At 33.6% G+C, this 14,819-nt stretch overlaps 1 long non-coding RNA gene across 1 annotated transcript in view; it reads left to right on the top strand.

Annotated features, from left to right (window-relative positions):
- LOC118765769 overlaps nucleotides 1-14,819 on the top strand; it is a 718,684-nt gene that overhangs the window by 559,920 nt on the left and 143,945 nt on the right. Inside the window, exon 4 of the long non-coding RNA XR_005001649.1 lies at nucleotides 3,804-3,921. This is a non-coding gene — a long non-coding RNA (uncharacterized LOC118765769). The remainder of the gene's footprint in view (nucleotides 1-3,803; nucleotides 3,922-14,819) is intronic.

Raw genomic sequence — 14,819 nt, 5'->3', positions numbered from 1 at the left:
AAATGAGTAAAGGTCACTTCATTAAGGCTGAGACATGTCAATTGCCTTTACGGCCAAGCAGAAACCTAAGTGTATTTCGAAATACAATTATAGTTTATATTTCAGTTTCCTCCCTTGTCTTTATTGATGTAAAAGAAATCTAGTATTTCAAAAATATGTATGATAATTACTCCCTGTCTTTCTCTTTTCCCTTCTTTTCTTCACTGTTATAGTAATAATAATAATGATAATAATAATAATAATAATAATAATAATAATAATAATAATAATAATAATAATAGTAATAAGAGGAACAAAAAGAAAAATAAGAATAGTAATAAGAGGAACAAAAAGAAAAATAAGAAAAAGAGGAAGAAGAGGTAGTAGAAGAAGAAAAAGAAGGGGGGAGTAGAAGAAGAAGAAGAAGAAGAAGAAGAAGAAGAAGAAGAAGAAGAAGAAGAAGAAGAAGAAGAAGCAGGAAATAAAATTTTAATTGAATTTAGCAGAATTTTAACTTCCGTGTTGTCGTGTTAACAAATCAAAAAAGACAAAATAGTGATGTCAACACCTATCACTGACTTTCAGGACATCATCTCATGAAAATGAGAAAACATTTGAATTATGTATAAATATACGCATGCACTTCTTTCCTTAATACTACCAGAGCATACGAAAAATAAACGTAAAAGCCATTCTCTCCCCTTTAGAAGCAGTTAACAGTAAAACCACTACATAAATTCTAGGATTGTTTTTATTTTTGTGAATAAGCATGCTTCATTAATGGTTTCAACTATTAATTTACAATCTAAGTAGTTGCGGTATATATGTTTTCAAGTAAAGTAGGGATATTCATACTCAAAGCATACTATATATAAATATATATGTCTGTGTATATATGTATATATATATATATATATATATATATATATGTGTGGGTGGGGTTGTTGTGTGTCTGTGTTTGTTCCACCAACATCGCTTGACAACCGATGTTTGTATCTTTACATCTTCGTAACATAGCGGTTCGGCAAAAGAAAACGATAGAATTAGTTCCAGGCTTAGAAAGAATAAGTTCTGGATTCGATTTGTTCGATTAAATGCGGTGCCCTAGCATAGCCGCAGTCAAATAGATGAAACAATTAAAAGAATAAAAGAAAAATATATTATTCCCTTCATATATATATATGTGTGTGTGTGAGTGAGTGTACATTAAACATATACATAGATATGGACATAGGACGTGACACCTTCAGAAAGTGTTTTCTACTATAGCTCAACCAGACGAAAATGTTCTGAGTGGATTTGGTACACGGAAACTTAAGCAAGCCCGTGGTATATATATATATATATATATATATATATATATATATATATATATATATATATATATATATATATATGCATATATTTGTCTGTCTATGTTGTCCCACTGCCATCGCTTGACAATGATGCTGGTGTCCATGAAGACTAGTGATTCGGGAAGAGACGCAATAAATAAGTACTAGGCTTAGAAAGTATATGTCCTGCGGTCGATTTGTTCGACGGAAGGCATTATTCCATTGTGGCTGCAGTCACATGACTGAATCAAGTAAAAGAATTTATATATACATATTATGTCTGCAAACTCGTGTTCGAGTATTGCCAGAGACAGATCGAAAATCTTACACCTGCGAAGACTATGACCAGCCATTTTTAAAATAAGCCTTACTTGTTTCTTTTTGTTTTGTTTTCAAAGCGATGTCCGTGAATGATGATTTTTTATAGTGGGGATTGGATTTGCACAAATCCAATCCCACTCTCCGAACACGGTCAATATAAACTCTAAGAGAACGAGATTACCTCAAAGAATATTGTTAGAATCGCCTATCTTCACTGAGTTTCCTTCACTAAGAGAGTGGTTGTGACTAACATAGGGGCCTACCACACCAAGTAGAAGAACCACATGACTGGACACCAAGCCAGACATTTCCGCGTTCCTATGCATAAATACATTCATACATACGCATGTACACATATCATTGGATGGCTGTTGTCTGCTCATGATTTTCGTCTGCACTGTACCCCAAAATCACCTTCCTCACCGAGCAAGCTAGATGAGGATCCCCGTTTAGTCGCCGATAACCCAACGATGCAGCAACATATTGCACTGGATTACATGTTAGCAGTATGTATGTATATAAATATATATATATATCAAAATATGCAGCAAGGATATTCAAAGGTAATGGAGTACGATCCTTTCAAGCAACTCCATTTAATTGAACACTGCTGTATAAAGACATAGAACGAAATTAAATTAAAACAGATGGACACATTAGTATACTTTTACTGAAATCCTTCAAGAAGTTAAAGAGGGAGACAAAGAACATGTTGTCTTCACTTCAGCTTAGAAACTACTAAGGTATCAGGAAAAAAGGCTCGTGAGAGATCTAGCTTGTCACTGGTTTTGGGTTCGGTTATAATTTATCGTCTTTTTTATCAAATATTTGAATATCAAAATCTTAGGCCAAAGAACAAAGAGCAGTATTTCAGAGGAAGGGGGCTGAGGGAATCGACAGAAATCCTAGTGGGCATAATCATAAAACTATCAAGACTAATTTGAAGGAATATAATTTTATCCTTTTGTTATAATATCTTTCTTAAAAATCATCTGAATAACCCTAAATTTCAACTTCATTCAGTATGGCAATATTGTTTGAAATATTTAACTATAGTACTCCGTGAAAAAATTTCCCCTGTATCATTATCAATGTGGCTTGCCCCTTTAATCATCTGCTATCGTATTGATTTAAGATTTCCCTTACCAAATTTCATTATATTGGAGTTGCTAGAATCGATCGTATAGCATTAACTCTGGATATCTTTGTTGCTTATTTTGATTTTAATCCCCTTATTTTGAAATTTTATGGATAATACCGTGCTAAATTCTGGTGCCTCAACTTAAGTACCTATGTCATCTGCATCCAAATTATTGCTTATGTATATATATATCTGTGTGTTTGTGTGTATGTGTGTGTGTATTATATCCATTCGGAAAACATATTCTCAAAGGAACATACTGTATTTTAGTTAGGAGAGGATGTTAAAGTGATAATTTTGAAATGCGTTTCGGAATGTACCATAGTTTTAATACATCTAAGTATAGTTCTTTTTTGCTTGCTTTTCTTTTAACTCTAGTCATTTAGATTCCAGTATATTTGTGATTTGAAACCTAAGTAGAGGGATTTGTTTTCTTTCAAATTGTACAAATAAGCACAAACAAAACAAAAATAATATTTTCCGAAACTAAAGTGCATATGTAAAATCGTATTGTGTTCATTTGCTTATTCTTGTCTCTTCATTTGTCGACGAGAAAATATCTCAAACACTAGCTATAAAGATGTATTTTGCTCTTAAATATTTAATTTAATTTTTTTTTATTCCTTTACCGAAGACTGAATATATGATCGGCACATTCTATTTGCAACTATTTGAAAATCAATTATCTGGAGCTGCAAATATTCCCCTGACAAGAAAAGGCTTTGATTATTTAAACTGAAAATTTGAAAGTACTTAGTTATTCAGCTAATTTTCTCGGTGTATATATGCTGTCTTATTTTGATTAACCTATTCGGCTAATTTGATTCGGTAAACAATTTATAATAAAATTTGTTAAATACAGTGTATTGTTTAAGCTATTTATCTTCCAATTAGCAAATAATTAAACCAATCATTAAAACCAGATTAAACGTATTTGTGTATATTATCGTTTCATTATTGAGTAAATTATTGCTAGATTTTTTTTTGCCGCTAATCTATCTTTTCTCTTCATATATTTTGTATTTCAGCTTCGACAGCATCTGTACCTAATTTGTTTCCGACATTATTAACATGGTAATTCATGCAGAGTCATTAGGATTAACAGTATAAAGGCATATGTTGAACCAAATGACGTCATCTTATTCCGTAAGTATACGGACTATTTTACAATTCTTTTTCTATTCCTGAGCGTTATACTAATACATCTGTTTGTTTTGTACACCACCTGTCTTCGTCTTTTGTGTTTTTTTTCGTAAACTATCCCTATATATATATATATATATATATATATATATATATATATATATATATATATATATATAATATATATATATATATATATATATATATATACATATTCCCATATTGATTTGTGTATGCATATACATATTTGTATTTTTATTTGTATGTACGATATATAGATGCACACATATACCTATAATTACAGATATATATATATTCTATATATACGCACGCACACGTACAGACACACACGCACATATGTATATGTGCATATATCTGAATGTTTATATCGGCTTCCATATATTTTTCTTGCTTCCACATATATTGTTACAGTATGTATCCACAGAGGCCTCCTCGCAGAAGCTTCATCGAATGAAGTTCGAAGACTTTATCTAATAACTTCAATTTTGATGTATTTCTGGAAACAAAATTTATTCATAATTGAAAAACAGTGAAACTAAATATTCTATTGCCGTTTGTCACAAGCCACCATAATGTTCTGTATCGTAAAATATATGCTTTCTTTTTTCTCCAAGATTACACTTCAAATTCCCGCATCCATCACCTAAAAAGGAACTCTAAAGTAATAATTATTGGGAAATAATGTAACTTTCAATTGGAGGTATTTATTTGAATTCATTGTCTAAAGTATCCAGAAAAACCAGTTGGACAATCGTTGGTGACAATGAATTTCATGTTATATCAAGCAGTAGATTCATATATGTCAATAGTGCATGTAATTCACTTTAATAATATATAGTTACATTGTGAGATTGTTATTTGATGCCCTTCTATGCTTAATATATTTTAAGTGTAGGAATACGATAATTACTCTGAATTTGAATCTTCTTATGAAATAATGTGCAACTGTACAATTCAAACCAATATATTATATGTTCCTTGCTTGTGACTCTCTATAGTCAAAAAATACTGAGCGATTGAACGACATGATATCTTGGTGTCACTATCCTCCTATGACTGCATAGAATAGCGGTTGTTTTTGTATTTTACGAGCTTCCACAACTTCTCAAAATAATGGGAAAATTTTTTAACGAAAACAACAGGTCTTGTGACAAGACTGAGATCTGTTTCTTCTTCTAGATTTGTAGGGTAGAACGATGGTAAAAACGCTTAGCAGCATGTCGTTCCTATTGCCGTTCTGAGTTCGAATTCCACCGAGATGGACTTCATATTTTCATCATTTCGAGGTCGTTGTAAACGACTAGTAGTCTCCTGCAGAATTGCAGGCCTTGCGCCTTTACTAGAAATGATTATTATTAGTAGTAGTAGCAATGGAAAACAAATTTAATTCAAGAAGTATGTATTACAATTTGGTGGCCAAATTTTATAATTGCTTTATGTTTCGCTTCTCAAAGGTTTTTGTCACTCGTTTCTTCCGCAATCTCCGTTGTTACTTAGCTCTCTTTTCCTGTACGACTAAATATCGAATGCGTTTTGTCTTTTATTCTGGAGCTTAATATATTTCGTTTTTTACTTAATATTTATAATGTAAAACTTCGTAGACCAATTGGGGAATCTTTTCAAATAACGCCATCGTATCTTCCTCATTAACTGCAGTGTTGTTAAATATTGTTTTTCCATGATCTGGAATTTGACACTTTTCTACTATATATTTGTAAAGATTATTGCGTGAATAACAAAGGTCAACACGATTTTCTTTTACATTTTAAAAAATAATTCCACAACTTCTCTTCTGTAACTCCTCTCTTATTCGCATTCCTTTGTCTTACCTCGCTTTCTCTCTCTCCTTTATGGCTTTAACTCACCCTATTTAATTTTTTTTTGTATCACAATCTCACTGTTTTCTCTTGCTCCCTATGTGCATATAATCTACGTATATGCATACATTTCTACATTTCTCTGCAGAGTTCCGAACAACTTTGATTTATTGTGAAAAGCAAAAATAGTAGATTACATATTATTCACATTACCAGAATTAGGTTATCCACATTTATTGCAGAACTTTCCATGGCTATCTTCAATCATTATATATTGAGATCTCTTTGAATTAAAAGTAGCATGAAATAAGTGGTTGTTTATCACGAATGTTTAAAATTAATACATAAATATGTAATATTTGTGTTTTATGTAATCCATCGTCTAACACTTTTAACGTTTAATTTATAGATTCATTGGCAGAGTGCCATATTTAAAGATAATTGTTTAATGTTATATGAATGAAAACTTTTTATACATTAGGAGTAACCTTCGATTACATGAGGTGTTTAAAGTGATATTCAAATGTAAAATATAAAAATACCACGATAATACGTTTCCATAATTATTTTACCGTGTATTTTGCACATGACAGCTGAGTAGATAAATGTCTGATTCACTAGATGAAGTATTTTACTAACTAATCATGTACAATTCACTAATACTTAAGCGTATTCGTGAATATTTTTTGCTTTTGTATATGAATTCTTACACCCATATTTATGCATATATGTGTGTGAATACACACACATGCACACACACACACACATACACACACACACACATATACATATATATATATATATATATATATATATATATATATATATATATATATATTTATATGTATATATATGTACATATATATGCGTGCGTGTGCGTGTCTCATGTATATATATATATATACATAGAAGCACACATATATATAGACATATACGCACAAATATTTATATAGCTTTACATTATATATATACCTGCATATGTATATATATATATTATATATATATATATATATATATATATATATATATATATATATATATATATATATACGTATGTATGCATATGTATTATATATAGATGTTGGCATCTATATGTACACACACATATATAATTTATATATACATGCATATACATATTTATGTATATATGTGTGTGTAAATGTGTGTGTGTGTGTCTACGCATTTCTATAGATTCAAGTATGGACAAATCGGCATATAATTGGCGCCAACTATATTCTAATTTTATACATTTTGGTATGGTTTCAAAGGAAGCCAGACAATGCAAATATGTTACAAATGATTAAGAGAAATTATTTATATAAAAGATGGGAAAATATACTCTCTTACAAATAAGAGACGAGAATAATTGGAGCAGAAGTAAATAAATAATAGTAATACTACTACTATTACCGTTGATACTATTTTAATAACTGTGACATCTTCGTATAAGCGATCGTAACACTTTCTTTTCGGGAAAACAGACTGAAGGTAAGTCTCATCATTTTTAAGCATAACAAAAATCAAAGTCTAAAACAATTTCTTTTGCTACAAGAGCGCGATCGTTCATTACATAAACAATATACAGTTTACAGATAAAATATGAACTTTCTACATACAAGTATGAAGAAATAAAGAAAACAGGAGAATATGATATTTTAACGTAACTACTTCCTCTTTCCTTTCATTTTTCTTTTTCACATTTGTACATTAAGAGGTGCACGCATAATGGAATATATATGTAAACGACACGAATTTGTTCTAGTTGAATTTACTGTAAATATAATGAATATTCTACAGACTCCAAAATTAATTCAGGAATATGACGCCTCATATATACGTGAAAACTCTTTCCCAACCATCTTCGTAATAATTCCTATATCAGAAAAATGTAATACAAGTCTTGCAACGCCTTGCTTTGTAAAAAGAGAAAAAACTCTCATATTTGGCAATATTTTACTCAAGGGATTGTTTCCGAAAAAACATTTAAATCGCTCACTGTATAATTGTCGTTGAAAGTCTGAAATCTGTATACATTTTACTCATAATCTTTGGGAACACATTTGGATCCTGGATAAAACTGAATTAAAGTAAATAACGAAGTAGGAAAAATTAAACTACTATGATTAAAGAGTGTTAATCCACTTTAAAAAAAGACTATTGTGCACGTTTTTGTTTTTCCAGGGCGAGACATGTATCGTGTAACAAGTATAACATGCAGAACAGCATTTATAAAAGCCCAAAAGGTTCAGGTCATATATGTGCATTAATTTTACGTCTTAGACCTATTCTGTACATTCATGGCCACATGCAAATAGGTTTTCTATCTTTGAAGTCAATATAATAATATCATGTGGGGCATCGAGGGCTCAAACATCACTGCAGCGTTGAAGATATTACTTCAGAATTACTTTGATTCAATAAGATTACACCACACGCCCTATAAATGATTTATTATATATTCTTTGAGAATACATATGGATGCCTATATGGATACATATATGTATCCGTGAGTGTATTTGCGTATCGGCAAGCATTTAATATATTTTTCTGTATATCGACGTATAAATTGTACAATAAACAGGAAAACCATTCACTGAATTATCGTTTGAAATGGCTCACAGTTCTCGATAGACTTGGACATTTAATGTGATCTTAAAAGAAGAATAAGCGTGAAGCGCGTGAGACAAACTAGGAAATTCGAATACAGAATGTATAAGACATTCATTTATAGGGCATGTGGTGTAATCTTATACAATCCAAATGATTCTGAAGTAATACATGGCTCAACACATCCGATGGCCACAGTTTCCATTTAATGAAGTCCTCTCAAAATCTTGCGAACGAGACACGACCATCGCGGCTGTGAGGCGATCTTCTTTAAAATACTACTCTGTACCTTTCCAAAATGTGTGTATATATCTATACGTATATATTTATATATATATAAACTTTCAGGAACAATAGAGATTTATTGCAGTAGAAGTTTGCCAGCTTTTCCTGTATTGAATTTAGATAAGCTGAAAAAATAGTTTTCAACTTATGGTAAGTAGCAGTTGCTGTGTATACGAATAGGAATCCAAAATTGAGAATGGAATAGATAAAAATCAGGTGAAATATGTTTCATAGCTAGTAGAACATCGGAAGTAATAATTGTCTGAACGAGGGGTAATCTCCTAGCTGCTCATTGGGCTAAAAATACCTTAATCAAAAGATATTAACATTGCCAAGGGATCCCCCGCTGACTCGACTAACAGATTCGATTTTAACCTGCATTTTATCTACACCGTTGCCTACATTCATATACATGTATGTATATATATATAATATATATATATATAATATATATATATATATATATATATACATATATATATATATATATATATATACACCATTCCCTACATTTATTCAGATGAATATGGTATTTAATTTAAAGGCACCAGAATTTGGTATGGTATTATCCATATAAATAAAATGGGATGATTATAATCAAAATAAGCAATAAGGGTATCCAAGGTAGTGTAGATATCCTTGGATATCCTAGTTGCTTATTTTGATTATATATATATATATATATGTATAACGATATAAGGAAGACATATTGATTGTAGTTGTCTGATTCCCATCGTGTTTGCTTTGAGCATATGTTAGTAATTATAAAGTAATTGATATTGCTCACATCTCTTGTGACGTCGAGTTGCTGTATTCTATGATACCTGCCGTGTATGATAATCTATTCAGTGTGAATTATATATTGAACTGAGATAACCATTTCTATACAGACGTCTGCCTTAATTCGATCCTCGTCTTCTTAATTAAGCATATTATTTTTGTCGTTCGATGTATGATATTACATGTGTCTAGTGCAAATTTTGATGATTATTTCTGTGCAAATGTACAGAACTTCCAATACTGAATATCCAATTTATTTGGTGTGATTGTGTTTGTTAGATTTGTATCAACATTTAAAACAAATATTTTCAATGATATTCCCCTTGTGAGAAACCCGTATTCTATTTCAAATCTGTAATATTTTAAGACCACCATATCCATATTATGATTCTTCTTTTAATTCAGTAGAAAGTGGGCGTCGAATGAAATTGAACCAAATGCAACTCAGCAAGGTGGTGGAGCGCGTCTTGAAAGAGTTGAGAAAAAACAAAACAAACCATCCTACCAATATGCTAATGGTTGAAATCTTCCCTCAGTTACGGGTAACAATATAGGGTGAGAGGAGGAATAGAAAACCAAGACAATCACGGTACAAGTTTCAACTGACAGTCGCAGAATTAATAACAGGGGTAGGAATGACAACAACAGCAGTCGCAGCTGTAGTGGTGCTGATAGCAACAACAACCACGAAACAGACAACAACTGCAGCGGCAGTGGCAGTAACGAGAGCAACAAAAACGAGTGCAAAAGTAACAACAACAAAACCAACTCCAACAACAACAGCACAACAAGGAGAACAATACCAATAACAATAACAGGTGCAGCAACGAAAAGCAAGCAACGCTTTACTGTAGACCTCAGAAATAGGGAGCAGTTGCTACCACAAGTATGGAAACTAATAAAACAAAAGAAGACTTGGGACAAACTGACAATCCCATCAGAGGCAAATGAAGCAGGGGAAATGGGAATGGTGCTTTTCAGATGCTTCTCAGCAGACACGAAAATAGATATTGAAGTGGCGCTGAGGTGAATCAGAAATGACATCTAATACATATCGAGGGGCAAACAATACGGCACAATCATGTACACCTGGACTTGATATTTGGTAGTTTCTGGGATGCGTAATCGCGGAGGGGAGGGATACCGTCCCGATAGAGGTTGACAACAACTGACAGGGAGGACTGGTCCGGGGTTGGCCTGGAGATACTTCTCCAGATCGGACCCGAACACATAAAGAAAATTTCGGACCTCATTTGTCTCAAAAACTGGATGATCATACATATAACTTGGTCAAAAAGAGTCATTACTTCGCGTGTGGAGAAAGGAATCATTTGCGAGCTCGCTGCCCACAACTGGTACAAAGTGCAAGGGGTTAAGGGCCTCCACTGATGCCTCCGCCTAGATGAGAATCATGAACAATAGTACCAAAGACATTAGCCACCCTAGGCTAAACATGGAAAGCTCTCCCCACCCACCTCAAACCAACAAAAATACACACATAAACAAGATTATAAACATACACCCAGACACAGACACAGTTACTGCAATAGACCCTTGATCTTTCAGTAGTGAATCCGAAGGGGAACCAAACGTTCTAAAACAATAAAAAAAGCACAAAAGAAAAACTCCACAAAGCATAGCAGCACCCACAATAAAAAATACAAACACCAACCAGGCGAACAACTCGCCAAAAACACCAACACCAACACGAACATCATCACTATCACCAGAATCTCTCAAATGCAAACAGCCTAAACAAGAACAGACACTCACACAAACTTTAACATTGCAGACACCACACTCATAGCCCTCACAGACACAACAAGACCATCGCCACTACAGTCAAGCAAACAAATTAAGCAAAACCAACATAAAATACCTAACTTCGTACTCATCAGAAGGGACAACGAGTAACTGATGGCTCTCGTAGCACAAAACACGGAATTTGAAACAGGTGTGGGTGTGATATTCAAATTGATCACATTCCCCGTACCGAAAGATTTACTTCTGGTGCGAATGTTGCTCGTTTCCTACACAAAAATTCTAGAGATATTTCCGGAGGACGTAAGAATCCCGAAAGTGAGACCCACATCAAGGCTCAAAGGGGTTCCAAAAATAGCTCTTAAACAAGTTCCACCAGTTATGGTAGTCGAACCACCCGACCTTTACAAGAGACCGGGAATTAAGTAAACCTTACGCTTCTCTCTTTAGCTTGCCAATATAGCCATACTAGGCGTAGGATTTTTAATGTTCGAGGGCTGGGGTCGATTTGCAAGCAATGGCGCCTGCTCAACAACCTCAGGCTTCTAGAACTGGATATAATTTCTGTCAGTGAGACCAGGATTTCCAATACAAGCGCACTGGCTCCCTTCTTCGAAGACTATTAGATCTTTGCATCAGTTAGACGGCCGAGAATGGGTGGTGGAATGGCAGTGCTGTTTAGGAAAAAAACTGGATCTCGAAGTAAAGTCGAACTTCTGGGACCTGGAAGGGGAGTTGATTATCCTGCACGTGAGCAATAGTGAAGGTAGCGTCTTTACACTGGTGACCATCTACGCCCCAACCCAAACTAAACGGCCGGATAACTTTAGGCGTCTGGAAGCTCTTCTAAGTACGTCTCACAATCTACTGTTACTAAGAGACCGGAAAGGAATCTTAAATCAGCGTTGAGATAGTGTGAGAGTAGCTGATAGAAGAGGAATGTGCAAAAGCTTACATCACCTGATCAAATAGTTCCAACTGTCTGACAGTTAACCACGAGATTTCCCTAATGCGCCAGTGTTGACCTGGAGCAAGCGCTTAGGGTAATCAAGATCGTATGTAGATAGGATTTTCACAGGGAAAATAGAGATTAATAGTGTAGGATGTCCACTTTTTAAAACGGTCGTCTATTCAGACCATAAGTTTGTAATATGTACGGTCGATCCAGATAAGACGCGTATGTTAGCACCTGAGTACTGGAAGCTGAAAATGTCGTTTTCGGCACGTGTGGCTTACATGGACCGAATCAGCAATTTAGTTAAGCATAAGTTGACAGGGTAGGAGTCGTCAACAACAAGTTGTAAGTGGCCCTTAAAAGGGAGATTAGTGACGTCTATAGGGTTTAGCAAAGAAATATCATTAGAAAGAGTAGAAAAGAGAAGTGGTTATTAGCTGCGTGTGTGTGTTTGCGTGTGTGCATGTAAGTGTGATAAAATAAGTTAGTGAGTGCTCTATCAAAAAGTACTTCGTTTTGTTGTTAAGGCAAGTATGATACTAATAGTTTGTTGGATGGCCGTACTGACTATTATGAGCGTAATATTATTTTCCAATCAAAATCTCTTTACGCCACATGTTGTCCATGTCCATTGTTGTGACGTTGACTGAAGTCAATTTTCATCAAGTGAAGTGGACATATGCGCACACACACGCACGCATACGCACACATACATAAATATGTGTATGTGTATATATATATTTATATGTGTATGTGTATATATATATTTATATATGCATGTATATATATATATTATATATATATATATATATATATTATATATATATATATATATATATATATATATATAAAGGATTAACAGATACAGGTGTCAAACCATTACCGCAGTGTCAAAATACTCCTTTATTTGATTAATAAAAGCATTACATCATTGTAAAGAAATCGTGTTCGTGAGATGAATTCATGAACATTAAAATAAATGACATTCAAAACGATCTAACGTAGTTTAAAATCTACGGCTCAAAAATATTTTCATGATACTGCTACTTTTTCAGGTGACAGAATTTCTGTCAACGGTTTCTGTACAATGATGTAATGCTCTCATTAATCAAATAAAGGAGTCGTTAGAAACGGCTGTAATGGATTGACACTTATACCTCTACTGTTACTCATAGTTGATTCACTTCGTAAATATTATGGGCCCTATATTTATTATAATACATGTCTGAATAACCCAAGAGCAGATTTCTTCAATCATCTTGGAATAATTTTCTACATATATTGCAAGAATATATTTCGGTCTGTAATTATGTACCAAGTTTGATATTTATATAATATTGTCGTGTGTGTATATTATTACGACCTAACGAGATGCCTCAATTTAAGTACCTAATTTAACTGAGTCTTACTTATATTGTAATATGTTATATTGTGGATCCGTCAACCTACACTTTCTTTGATAATTATAATGCTTATGTCAAATATGACAGTTGAGCCCTGCCGACGATTTGCAGAGAAGCCCGCAGATGTTGCAAGCACGAGTCGGTGGATGCAGCTGCTTTTCTTTGCCTTTGCCTTGAATATCTATGCCTGTTAATGCTAGATGAAACAAAATCTCATATCATTTTGACATAGCTATCACCAATTTGTTCGCTCCAATGTTTGATCAAAAGTGCCGTCAAATGTTACACTGACTGATGAGAGTATATTCTTCAGTTTGTCCTTAAATCTGAGCCATGGTCGAACAACATTTCTTTGCTCAATATCAAGCTGGTTGTACGCGAGAACTTTCGGGTATTGTTGTGTCACTCGTTCTGATGATATGGCCAACTATCACAATTGCGAATGCTTGAAGAAGAGCTTGATTCCACTAATCTTACACTTGTTAAACAGGTCGACAAAAAACATTGTATTTTAATGAATAGCCGCACATGGTCTTGCGACACACATTGTACTAGACATATAATTGGATAATGTGTCACTTATAGGATGTCCACAAATCAAGCCATACAACAGTTTAGTGAGATTGATATCTTTATAGAACTGTATTTTAGTGTTAAGTTTAATGTGCTTTATATTCCATAGGCGATGATGGAGTTCGCCAAATGCGTTGGATGATTTTCCAAGACGGTTGACGAGTTCACCATTAAGGGAAAAGCTTTATTAACAAGATCTGCAAAGGACACCACATATTTTAGGGTTTTCCTGTCAAACTGAAAATGAGTGTCAGGGATATTGTGAACCGGCGGCCTATGATCAACGCCGCGAATTTGCTTACGGTTAGGGTATGTTTGGTGGATCATATTCGTCTTCTGTATGCTGTGTATCGAATGAATGGTTTACATGCAGCAGAAAGCCGGTCTAGAAGTTCCTTAACTTCCTCTAAGGAGGTCGCAACTAGTGGAAGCAATGTCGTGTGGAAAACGCAGATTACAGACGATAATGGTGTGTAGCATATATACATACATATATAATATATATATATATATATATATATATATATATATATATATATATATATATATATATATATATGTGTGTGTGTGTGGTGTGTGTGTGTGTGTGTGTGTATGTGTAAGTATGTATATGATGGACACACACAAACACATGCACACCAATATACATATATATATATTCGACAGGCTTCTTTCAGTATGATTCTACCATATCCACTC

This window comes from Octopus sinensis, linkage group LG1 (assembly GCF_006345805.1).
Source record: "Octopus sinensis linkage group LG1, ASM634580v1, whole genome shotgun sequence".
Lineage (NCBI taxonomy): Eukaryota > Metazoa > Mollusca > Cephalopoda > Octopoda > Octopodidae > Octopus > Octopus sinensis.
This window is presented reverse-complemented; position numbering and strand designations above follow the sequence as displayed.